At 38.9% G+C, this 12801-nt stretch overlaps 1 long non-coding RNA gene across 2 annotated transcripts; it reads right to left on the minus strand.

The window, feature by feature from the left end:
* Positions 1-1734: 1734 nt before the first annotated feature.
* LOC124173125 lies at positions 1735-4480 on the minus strand. Of its 2 annotated transcripts, XR_006868395.1 has the most exons (3): positions 4114-4480; positions 2615-2774; positions 1735-1896 (listed from the first exon to the last, which is right to left on the minus strand). It is a non-coding gene; the product is annotated as an uncharacterized LOC124173125 (long non-coding RNA). The 2 variants fall into 2 exon arrangements; XR_006868396.1 differs by lacking the exon at positions 4114-4480 and having other exon boundaries at positions 2615-3009.
* Positions 4481-12801: the final 8321 nt, after the last annotated feature.

Here is a 12801-nt window from a genome sequence, read left to right on the forward strand (position 1 = left end):
AAAAGTATTCTTTCTCCTTAAGAATGGAGTTGCACAAAGTATCAGCCTCTCAAATCAATTGTGTGTATTGCAGTTGTCGTAATCTTCCCTCGGTATCTCTAGCAATCGCAGAGTCAACATTTTTTGCTGTTTTGGACAAGGATGATCCTTTTTTTCCAAGTAGTTAAAATTGTGCAAAACAGTAGAAGTTCAGCGTGGAGGTTTTCGGGGTTACATAGATTCATCTCTGCAGACAAATCTGATCGCAAATCAATCTACAGAATCTACGCGTTAGTAACCCCGAAAACCTCCACGCTGAATCCTCACCACACCGCGAAAGCCTACACAAGGATTACAGTAGAAGTTGTTTCACTCCGGCCTCTTCCAAGTGAATGTCAGTATATGGGCTTGAGTTGTGACCATTATCGTGATTAAATGTGTAATTATATTACCATGTGTAAAAATCATCCTCATCGCTTCTACTATATTTGCAGTGAATTGACTTAAGCATCGCAACAATTACCTCTTCTTTTAATTTTTAAAACTGCTTATAAATTTTACTTTGGCTGCCAAGTTGGCGGTCAGGACTAGGATTAAGCTCCAAGTGTTTGTTGCACCACTTGTTACAGTAATTTAACCAAATATTTGGTCAAACCACTGTAGCATATGGCACATAGTTTCGCGTAAATGAATGACAATCTCTTAGAAAAGGGCATAAAAATCTTTTCCTGTCAGTCAGCACTGAAATTACTTTTTATGGAAGGTAAAGGCTTGTTTTTTTCTGTAATTAAATGCATTCCCACACAGCAGAGGAATATCCCATGAATATGCTTAGAATATTCTCGAAGGTATATTGGAATATTCTTAGAATATTCTCAATGTTCTCAGGATATCCCAGGAATATTCCTGGTATATACGATACGTCCGCCCTTACGCATATCCCAGGAATATTCCGTAGGGATATTCCTGGGATATTCTAGGAATATTCCCAGCATAGTTCAGGAATATTCCCAGGATATTCTAATAGGAATATTCCTGGGATATTTCAGGATTATGCTCAGCATAGTCCAGGAATATTCCCAGCATAGTCCACGAATATTCCCAGGATATTCCTTCAGGAATATTCCTTGGATATCACCATAAGAATATATTGTATTCACAAAGTATTGAAATGAGCAAAATAAAAATTAAAAACTTTAGTTCTGGTGGCAGTATGTATTTAGTGCAGTTGTGGAAGTACTAGTGCATCCATTGGGTCATTTAGTGTGAGGGACAGCTTCAGCATTTACATGCATTTGAGAACATCCTGTCTAGGGAGTAGGGAGTGTTCATCAACATAATGTAACATGCTGGTGTGTTTTTCATTGTTCTGGAACACTGTGGGAACACTTACCAGTTTGTTTGAGACTTCTAGCTGACAAGTAATTGAATAAAGAATGAAATCAGTGAGATTCAGGTTTAACATCCCAGCCACCGCAATGGCATCCATTGGACATCCAATGGATGACAGGGCTGACATCCATGGACATCCATATACTGTCCTCTGGACTTCCTACGCAGGTCCAAATGTCCCACTTGTGGACATCCATTGGATGTCTTGCTCTGGACTTCTTGTGGATGCGAAATGGCCCACTTGTGGACATCCATTACATGTCTTAGTCTGCACTTCTTATGGATGCCTGTGGCACCTAAAGGGCACAAATGGTATCTAAAGGGCACAAACAATCTGCAGCATGGCAATAATGAGTAAAAGCCTTATTTTAAAAATTTATTGAAACAACAATTAAACACTATGTATTACACCACTAGTTACATTTTTCTTATTTTTAAGTTTATCATTAGAGTGCCTCAGCCAATCCTTTGTAGCTGAATCCACTTCTTTCCTTGTTGCAGCTGGGAACTTGCTTAGAACTGCACCTGTCATCATAAGCAAATTACCAGCATAAGACAAAGGATCATCACAGAATTGTAACATGTTCAGTATTGCACTTGCCACCTAGGTCAGAGCCCACAAATTTGGACTTTCTATGAGGCAAGAGTTGGCAAATTACTTCATATGAAATGACAAACAAGAGTTTGAGACATGAGCTTGGCTGCATATACTTAGTCATTTTCTTGAGCGATTCTATTATCATCACTGTCATTACATGAGATCTTGAAATGACCTCGATAATTAAGGCGTAAGCAGTTAATTTTCCCACAAAATCCACCTGATAAATTTAAGGCTGGAGAGTGGTTTCATTACTTAAGAGAAATAAAACTTTAGTCCAAATGTTAATGAAATAAGCGAGCACAACAATAATTAAATGTCATTCAAAGAAAACTGAAATTATCTCATGATATTTTTTACAACAGCCAATCTTGAAAATCATAGGAATGGTAATAAAAATAATCGAATGCTAGGGTTGTATTGAAAGGGAGGGTACTAACTTTGAATACAACCCAAGAGACTAGAGAGCATAATTCAATTCTGGGCGCTGGACAGCACAAAATAACAAAAGTAATGTCCTTGCAAGAATTTCAACAAAATGCAAGGAGGGATTGCTGATAGCTCTCAAGGAAAATACCTAAGCTACTGACATATGTTGGTCTCATTGAAGTATTTAATTAATAGAAATTTGAAAACTTTACTTACAGCTTAGAGCCGAATGAATGTGTGTCTGTCCAATCTTTATGTTCCCTTTAAGGCCTTCCAATGAATAATATTTTGCAATATCATCTAAGAATAATGCTCTCAACCCGAGCCTTGTTGCATCTGGTGGAGTAGAACCCCCAACTCTTTTCAAAAAATCAATCTGAAATAAAAATTATGATATTAGGGATAATTCATTGAACCAAAGGCTATACATATCCACTATGACAATTTCACATGAAGAATACTGGGTGTCCCATTTATCTTGATCACCCGAAATAACTTTTTGTCCAGATGGAAATTCAAAAATATGTCAAGCAAATGTTCATTAGCCGTCAGGGGGACATTAATTAGCATGATTGACTTCCTTGTAGCTTTGTTATTTACAAAGATTTGAACAGCGGTATGTCTTTTTAAAATGGCACCCTATATTTTTTTATTTGGCAGTTCATTTCCTCTGCTAAAGACTTATTAAAAAATGTAGCACAGTGGACCATTAACATAAACACAGTGTTATGAAAAATGACTGACTCAATAGCACTTAGTGCAGGTAGGCGGGTATTGGAACTACTCCACCAGTCATTCATAAAAAATATAGGGTGCCATTTAAAAAAGACATACCACTCTTCAAATCCTTGTAGAAACAAAGCTACAAGGAAGGCAGTCATGCTTATTAATGTCCCCCTGAGGGCTTATGAACATTTGCTTGACACATTTTTGAACTTCCATCTGAACAAAAAGTTATTTCGGGTGGTCAAGATAAATGGGATACCCTGCAAAATTGGAATCAAGATCAAACAGTCTGCTTGCTTAGAAGAAAACAATATTAGGGAGCCAACGCATCTCAGTCTTTGATCACTCTATTGAGAAGTGCTTCAAGCAAACATAAAGTAAGATGAATCTAAACCATATCCTATACTGGGCTGGGTATTAATAATATTACCACAGATAAACTGATATTCACTTTATCATTATGGCCCAATGGTTTTATCCCGGAGTAATGTGCACAAACAGACTTGCCTCCAACAAATCAAATCCCATTACTTATCCCCTCTTTAACAAAATCACAGTGACATCTTTAACTACAAAAAAATCTCAAAAATGAGACACAAAATAGATTGAATTTTTTTCTTTTAATAACAATTACCTGATTGGAACTTTGATCCAAAACTTTTTACATCATCATGAAGATGTTTTTGACATGAAGCTACACTTAACCCACTACACCTAAATGAAAAATAAACACTATAAAAAATGTAAATAACTTTAAATGACTCAATAAATAGTAAAGCCGAGAAGTTTTTCTTCATAATCCTCCCACACTACGGTGGTGCAATGCGTCAAGCATTAAAATAAATTTAAGTTTATGCATATGCAATGTTTTTCAATCCACAGAAGATGGATTGACTGAGCTGTCTCAGGAAGTGTGAGAAGGTTGAAAATATTAAGAATATGCTTCATTTAAAATAAAAAATGTTGCAATGAGCAACACTTCTACTTACCCAGATTCTGATGAAGGAAGCAAAAGTAGAACTTCAGCGGTTGATAAACTTTTGTTGGAGAAGTTTCGCAAACATAACACTACGAACTTACGTAGTAACGGTAGATGATTGCCCGGGTGCTGGTGAAACAAGTAAAAGAAGAACTTAAGAGGCTGATAAGCTTCGGCAGGATCAATTCCGCTCACGAAGAACACAACACAGTTCACGTAACATTATTCATGTGCACAAGAATACGACAACGGCCATGGCCGTTGGATTCGGTGGGATTTGAAAGTGGTAATGCGCATGCGCGTAAGTTTTTCTCACGCTGGAAATCGACTATTGGTGGAATCGACCATCGATGGTATCTACAATCGATAGCTCGACATCGCGGGCGGGAGTCTAAATCTTGGTAGGCGAAAAATTAAGTTTCGCCTTATGACTTGAGGAATAAATCCCACTGAGAAATATATCTTTTTTGTATCATCGCCTTAGTAGATTAAAAAGCACGAGTGAAATCACATTTCGAAGAACATTCTTCTTTATGAAACGAGGAAAACTTATCATGGCAGGATTTTTTTTTACATCTTAAGAGAATTGATTGATTTTTTAATTAATCTGCATTTCATAGCACCCCAGGCGGACGGCGTTCTTGGGTGTTCCGAAAAGAAATGATGAAACACACTGTAACAACTGTGACTCAGTTATTACATACACAAAAGCCTACTGTCAAAATATATACCGCGAATATCCCACAATGGTTCGCAATGTCCCTGGGACGAAATAGGAATATAAGGGATCAAAATAGGATATTCCAGGAATATCCCGTGATGAGTCGCAATATCCCTGGGACGAAATAGGAATATTGGGGATCAAAATGGGATATTCCTGGAATATCCTGTACTGTGTGGGTTGTTGATAGAACTGATGATGCCATGTGACCCAAAAAATGGAGAATGTTTATAGATTCGTCAAAGACAGGCTTTAAAGTGGACCTGTTGGCCAATGGGAATGAGTTACCTTCTGTCCTGTCTGCATACTCTGCTGATATGAAGGAGACGTACAGATATTTCAGTTGAATCCTTGGAAGAATTAATTATCGTGATTATAATTGGTAAGTTTGCGCTGATCTGAAAGTTGTCGCTCTACTCATGGGACTGCAATCAGGCTTCACTAAATAGTGCTGCTTTCTTTGTGAATACAACAGCCGCGCCCGTGAAAAACATTACTTAGTACAGAATTGGCCTCTGCGAGAAAGCTTAACTCATGGTTATGAAAATGTTGCTTATGTTTCCCTGGTTTCGACAGAAGATATTCACTTGCCACCATTGCACATCAAATGAAGTCAGATGAAATACTTTGTGAAGGCAATCGAAAAGACAGGAGCTGAATTTCAATTTCTAGCTTAATTTCCTCGTCTTACAATTAGTGAGGCTAAAACCAAGGAAGGAACTCGTGGACCCCCAGATTAGGAAACTTTTCAAAGATTCGACGTACATGAAACACCTGAATTATAAATGAAATCGAGCTTGGCTTGGATTCTGAAACGTGTGTTAGCTGTGAGAATGAGCTCAGAAACGTGTGAGCTGCTGTCAGCGTATTAGGCCATGGGGTTTAACGTGTCACTAAAAATGGATTTCCTTCATTCACACCTGGATATTTTCATAGAATATTTAGGAGCAGTTTCAGATAAACATAGGGAATGGTTCCATAAAGACATCATCAAATTTGTTAGGAGATTTTCAGGGAAATTGAATGCGGGCATGTTGATATATTAGGCCTACTGCTGTTTATGCATGAGAAACTTCTACCTCACTTCACACTGGTTATTTTTCTCTTTGTTGATGCGCGTGTGGTATTGAGGGCACCAGCATGGTAGCGTACCTTCTTAACTGTTGGCACACATTTTCATTATTTTTTCTATGCCGTATACCTAAATATTTTTATTATTTCTGATATAATCTGTTGATATGTATATTTTTCCATCATTGTAGGATATTTGGGGTATGGGAAAATAAAATTGGAGCTGAAAAATGAAGAAAATAAGTGAAAAAATTGCGAAAAAAGGAAAGGTTCATCATTTTAATGGGTTTTTTAAATCATTAACGGAAATCAAACCCCCCAAATCTACAACCTTACCATTAATTATCATATTTTAGAACTTTTCACCTCTAAAAAACCTAATAAGAAACATAAATTCTAATATAATCCTTTTCATTCCTCCAAGACGTATGAAAGTGATGAAAATTAGAGTGGGGGCTTCCCCCTGAAAATGGTAGGTGATGGATGAAAGCGGATGTCATGTTCGGATTCAGGAGGTCATTTTGCATATTAATTAGCAGGAATGGTATCAGGGCTCAAAAAATATTGTTTTTGCCGTCGAGTGTAATTAGAGAAAACACAATATACCCAACAATGCCAAAGATTTCTCAACGTGGTTTCCCACCGTCGGGGTTTACCGTCAAGGGGAATGATGAATTGCAGTGATCAAAATCAATTAAAAGACCTCACACACATTTATATAAACGCATAAAATACATTACTAACGAAGTTATCGAAACTTAACACTAACAATTTATCCAGAGAAAACTGAATATACCTACCCTACAATGCCTATGATTTCGCAACGTGGTTCTATATTACCAACGTTGTGTAGTTGAGTGACGAATTGTAGCAATAAAACCAAACTAAAAGCCTCAAGCACAATATCAATGGATAAAATATATTGCTTACGACGTAATGATAGCTTCATGTCAACAAAATAACTACAGAAATCAGAGAATACCGAACAATACCAATGCTTGATCAACGTGGCTTCCTGCGGTAAATGCCTAGCCACCTATGGTTCCCTCGAAGCTCTACTTTCGAATTCGGCCGATAGTTGGCGTCTCCCTTGTCTGGATTCTCGAATAGCCTTTAAATTCATGTCAAGATGAACCGCGTAGCATGTGTAGTACGCTGTTCAGCCGCCTTTGGCGCTCCAACAGAAGTGACTTACATTGCCTGAGGATATTTGACGGCATTCCTTACCTAATCGTCCCTAACGTCTTACCCTTGCCTTATATAAGTCCCTTAGCTTACGATAAGCTGCTTATCAAATTTTTCCGTAAGAAAACCATAAGAAACGGTTAACTCACTTACTTTGTGCTATCTGGGTATGTTTTCTGTTATCGGTCTTCATTTGTTCACCCAAAATGTTTCCCCCTCCCCTTGCACCAATTCCTGGGTATAAATACTGAGAGAGTGCTGGTTGTATAACCTTGAAGATTGAACTTTGCATTTCTTCTGAAAATTTGTATTTCTTCACAATAGAGTATGTGCACATTTTTGGGAAGTGATCTTAAAAAAAATTTACACCTCAATTAGGCTAAATTCCGAGTCTGAGAATAGAGAGGTACTTTTTAAGCGAGATATTAATTATTAAAATTTGCAAAATTAATGATGCGCTGAAACACCAGTCGGCCATATTATCAAGGCTGTGACGTCATTTTGTTCGACGTGTTCTCAGGCATTCCTTGTTCTTAAGGGTGAGCCCCTCTACAGCGTATACTGAGTTTGGAAAGAAGCCATGGAATGCCTTATGAACTAGATTTAAAGTGTGTACATGCCATCATCTACATCTTTTAATTTATTTGTTTCTCGGTTACGCTGACGACAAGACTCCATCAACTTTTCTACCTCGGACTACCTAATCGTAATTCTTACTCCTCGGTTCTCACATTTGCGTTCGTTTGCAGATTTATAGTGACATTAAAATTAAGAGACACTTAAACAGTGATGATCCTTGAAAAAGTACGACTTAATTCGTGAAAACTAAGTCACTAATTAGTAACTAACTTAGTAAATTACGTGGTTATGCATTAAAGTGGTACCATTCTAAAGACGATCATATTTGCATGTTTTGGGAAGAAGGGAAAGAAGCTCTGCAGCTCCTGTTTGATAACCGACCTAACAAAGTGCTTTTATTCAATTTTATGTTCAATGTTGATTATTCTGATGGTACTCAGTCCAAGAATGAAATGACTGGATTAGTAGATTCTGGATTCCCCTTAAGTAAACAAACCGGAGGTGAGACAACAGGTCCTGCGTTCTCCACTTCTGACGGGGCAGTCGCCTGGACGACAAGTGTAGTACCATCCGGCATGGCCTTCTTCCGTGGGCAGTCGCGAACCAGATGAGTCGTGACGCCGCACTCGAATCACGTCCCTCTTCGGCCGCGGGCATGAGTACGCCAGGTGTCCGTCCGTACTGTTACAATATACAATAGCCTTCTTTTTCTTTATCCTTCCATCGCTGCATGAGGGACAGGGAACAAAAGCCTTGTCAAAACGCTTCGCAGTGGCCCTCCCTTCATTCCAAGAAGGTCCAGCTCGGGTGGGTCATTAGGGTGGAGAGAAGTTCAATCAAGTTAAGTGGGAGGGGGGAAGAAGGCGGTGAATGACGAATAAGGAAGCTTAGTGCAAAGGTATGGATAGTCTCAATGTTTGGGTCAGTGAAACTCTTCGGAAAGAAAAGATGAGGGAAGTCCTCTCAACTTGAGGGTATTTTTGTCACATTGGAACATTCTTCTATCCGACCCTTACGCAGAGCTGGACGAAAGATAATAGGCACCTGTTCCTACTTCCCTACCACCTATAACCCATAATTCTTAGAAGTTATTTTCTTGGATTTCCCACCAACCCAGGAGTAAAACCACAGCTTGTGCACTCCCACGCATCATATTTAATCGTTCATGTCTAAGGAAACGTCCTCAATGAGGGAATGGGGCTCTGCGGTCGGTAAAAAATACCGGCTATTCTAGCTCCACCTCCGAAGCGGCGTTGGGTTGTTGGACACATCGCTAATTATACCATATTCGTTATATTTCACATGGGACTTTATTTTTTAACTGCAGGTTATAAGCTCCCAGAATATTCGCGAGATTTGCCTTTATAGCTAGAATCCTGTAAAAATTACGAAAGTAAAACTCGTTTCTTCTCACTTCACCTACAGCTGTTTCATTATTAACGTTTAATAACTTATCCTTCTGTATACACTGCAAAGACAAAATATATGGGTGGACACAGTGAAGGAAAATTATGTCATACGGGCATAAACGAATTTTATTCGGTCCTCATTTTTAGTATTTAGATACATAAAAATATAAACATTAAAAAGTGGAGTTTGTCCAGCACAGCATATCAGAAAAAATATTTCAAACAACAATTACACACAAAATTAAAACTTTCACTCGAAAATAACAGACAAAGGGATCAGAAATAGAGAGCATTACGGCAACAAATTGAAAAGAATACAGCTTTCAAGATTTTTTGTTATAACTTCCAGAATAATGGGTCAAATCTAGCAAAACACGGTGATAAATAAAGATAATATATGTATTTACCATTATCAATCAGAAAATTTGTAAATTCACGCCGACATTGAAAGATAATAACAAAAAATGACGCGGCGCCGAAAATCCAACGACGTAACTAAATTTGCAAATCCATAAGAGGGTTAAACACAAATTGGAAATACTAAAATTACACTATCCTAGAGAAACAACAGTGAACAGCAACTTTAGATGGATTATGCACAAATGTTATCAGAATAGAGAGAGGGTGTCTAAAGAAAAGTGAAAGGTAAAGAGACAGCGGGCCATAGGAAAATAAAGAAAACCATCGCAAAGAGTTGAAATATGCACAATATTCATTCTGGGTATTAACGGCGGAGTTTGCTGGGCGGTTTGCTCATTGCAGGGGTAAGCCAGGGAGTACAGTCACCTCGTTAGGATCCTCCAAGGTGGTGTACGCATTACTATTGTGCACACAAAGGAAATTATGAAGGGCTACCGCTGCCAAAGTGATAGTCTCAACCTTTTCTGCAGTCAGATTCATAACGGTCACGAAAATTCTAAATCTGTTCGTCACTATGCCCAAGGCATTCTCCACAACCCTTCGGGCCCGGGAGAGACGAAAGTTATAAGCCCTCTTCTCAGGAGTGAGCTCTCTGAATGGATAGGGTTTCAATATTCGGTTGGTCAGGGGGAATGCGTCATCGGCAACAAACACACAAGGCACAGGGATTGCCTTCCCAGGAAGTGGCCTGGATGCTGGGAGGTTCAGCCTATCCTCCTTTATTGCCTCCGCAAGTTTGCTTTCCATGAACACCCCACCGTCACTCACTCGCTCATTCACCCAACGTCCACATAAATAAGTTTGTACCTTGTGTCTGTCAATGCCAAAAGGACAATTGAATGGCCGCCTTTATAGTTAAAATAAAAAGAGCCAGCGCTTGATGGGGGACGAAAAGCTATTTTTTCCCTTCAATTGCTCCCACACACATGGGAAAACCCCAGAGTGACTGAAACTCACTGGCTATCCTCTCCCATTCCTCAGCTTTTCGTGGCACCTGGAACAGCAACAAATGAAAATGATGAGGCCGTAAATACACCTTTAACTCAAGAGTAGGCTAATGCATATTTACAGAAACTTTCACTACGTTTCCAAGATCACAGGAAATCACCTATGAGACTATCACCACAATAATTTGTTCGCGAAATGATTATATTAATAAGCTATCAAGGAAAGAGGACTTTTTTATTCTGTCCTTTAAAATATTGTTAATTTTACTTCCATGACCATCAACATGGAAATCTATCTCACTAGCAAGTATTCTGTTTTGAGGTTATTATAAATACTCCTGTAGACCTCAGGGATGATTTTTCCGATACTGCTGTCATGGATCCTTGTTGCATACATCAGGGAACTGTAAGATTCTCCCGTAGCAAAAAATCGCAAAGTTACAGCCAGTCTAAATGGAATTTATCGTTCGAATGTGAATCAAATTCACCCTGCTGATTTCGCAATCCAGGGTACTCTATCGCCTTGTTTGACGTTTGTTGTTTGAAGGCGGTAGATGTTTCTATAAATACATTCACAAAATCCTCATCATAATAACTATTTAGCCATTGCTAGTGTTCAGTATATTAATTGAATCATTAACACTTTGCGTGCCATGGACGTAATATTACGTCCTGCTAATACTTCTGAGGATTGCCATGGACGTAATATTACGTCTTCCCATTTAATTGGCTTTGTATGCGTGAAGCCGTAATATTCCTCCCGTGGTACTTTTCCAGTTTACTGCTTAGGGGTTCTGTTTTATCAAAACTAAACTGCTCGATGGAAAAAGTGTTCACTTTATGTGTCGATGACGAAAAGTTCTCTGTAGCTACCGGCATCCTCATCTTAGGCCACTTAGTGTGAAAATTCTTTGGGCCAACGGGTTCGTTCTTTGGGTTCGTTGAGGGTGCATTGACCCTTTTCGTCATCCAGGATTTACAATGCTTTGCTTGAAACAATACTTTATGATTTCCATGCTTTAAATAGTTCAAATTGAGCGTATTAAAAAAATTAATTATGCATGTTATGGCGGTACATCGTATGTTGCAAATTTTTCATTTTTCAAAAACTGTAGGTTTTCATTGTTGAATTATATATTTAAAAATTAGCGATAAATGTTATTCAACTCATTCATAAAGAAGAGCAAAGTCCATTTTATTGAATGCACATCGATATAAATATATTTTTGATGGTAATGTTTAAAAAAATGTAAGAATATAGTAAATATGGCTGGATTTTTCTGTAGGGCTTTAAATTTAGCAGCCGGCACTCAAAGTGTTAAAGGTACCAAGTGGTTAGTGAATAACTTGCAGATTGCTCTAAAATGCGCGCAAAAAATACCCCATTCGTGACAGCCATTTCTATAGAGCAAGTCTACCTCAACTGTAACTATCATGTTTCCGGCAATCTCGGGACAACAGATTAGGATAACCAGTTGCTCATATTTTGCTCCGGACGTTTATATACACGTCCACGGGTTTGCTAGCTGGGAACGCTCTTTGATAGCAGAATGGCGTCGGTACTGTATACCTGAGCGCTTCGTATCCTTTCATAGGTGCTTCGCGACGGATATTGACATGCTTCATGCACGCTTCGTCGACAGGCCGTACATTGATAGTATCCATGGATGAAAAGCGACGGAGTGGAATAGCATCCCCTTGGTCAGTGGATACTATCTAGATACGAATTAGATACGGGGGCTAATGTGCCGTCTGGGTTTTATTCTAAAGATGTGGCTTAGAAAAGTAGCACGAAAAGGATACATATTTGTCCTTATTCAATCGCGTTTTTAATCGAATCACGAATGAAATTCCACTACTAACTATACATTAGGGCGGATCGCAAAAATCGATTTTTTTTCAAATCCATCTGGCCCAATGAAAAAAAGTTGTGGGACCGATCAAAAATAAGGCCTGAAAATTTTGAGACCTGTACGTGAACCCCTGACCCTCGCTCAAATGCAATTTAGGGGGGAGGGTCAAAATTCGAAAAATATAATATTTTATGGTCATTTCCTAGAGATTTTGCCGAGTTACTGCCCTTCTTGGACAAAAATTTCGTGCATTTTGACTTATCTGCCACCGTGTAGCCACAAAATGCCTAATTTGAGTCCGCGTCCGCGAAGAAAATATTCAAACGCCCACGCAGCGTCGCGGATACCAGAGCAGCAAGTCTATGAAGACGCCTCTCGAGTTGCTATGGAGGTTTGGGAACTTAGGTTATGCACTTCTATTCCGGTATTGTCCGGCAGCTGTGACTAAATGAATGAATAAGGGTGAAGGCCGCCGGCGTACCCTCCCCGCTCCCCTCTCGAACGCCCCAGATG

The sequence above is a fragment of the Ischnura elegans genome (genome assembly GCF_921293095.1).
Source record: "Ischnura elegans chromosome 13 unlocalized genomic scaffold, ioIscEleg1.1 SUPER_13_unloc_4, whole genome shotgun sequence".
NCBI classification, from domain to species: Eukaryota; Metazoa; Arthropoda; class Insecta; order Odonata; family Coenagrionidae; genus Ischnura; species Ischnura elegans.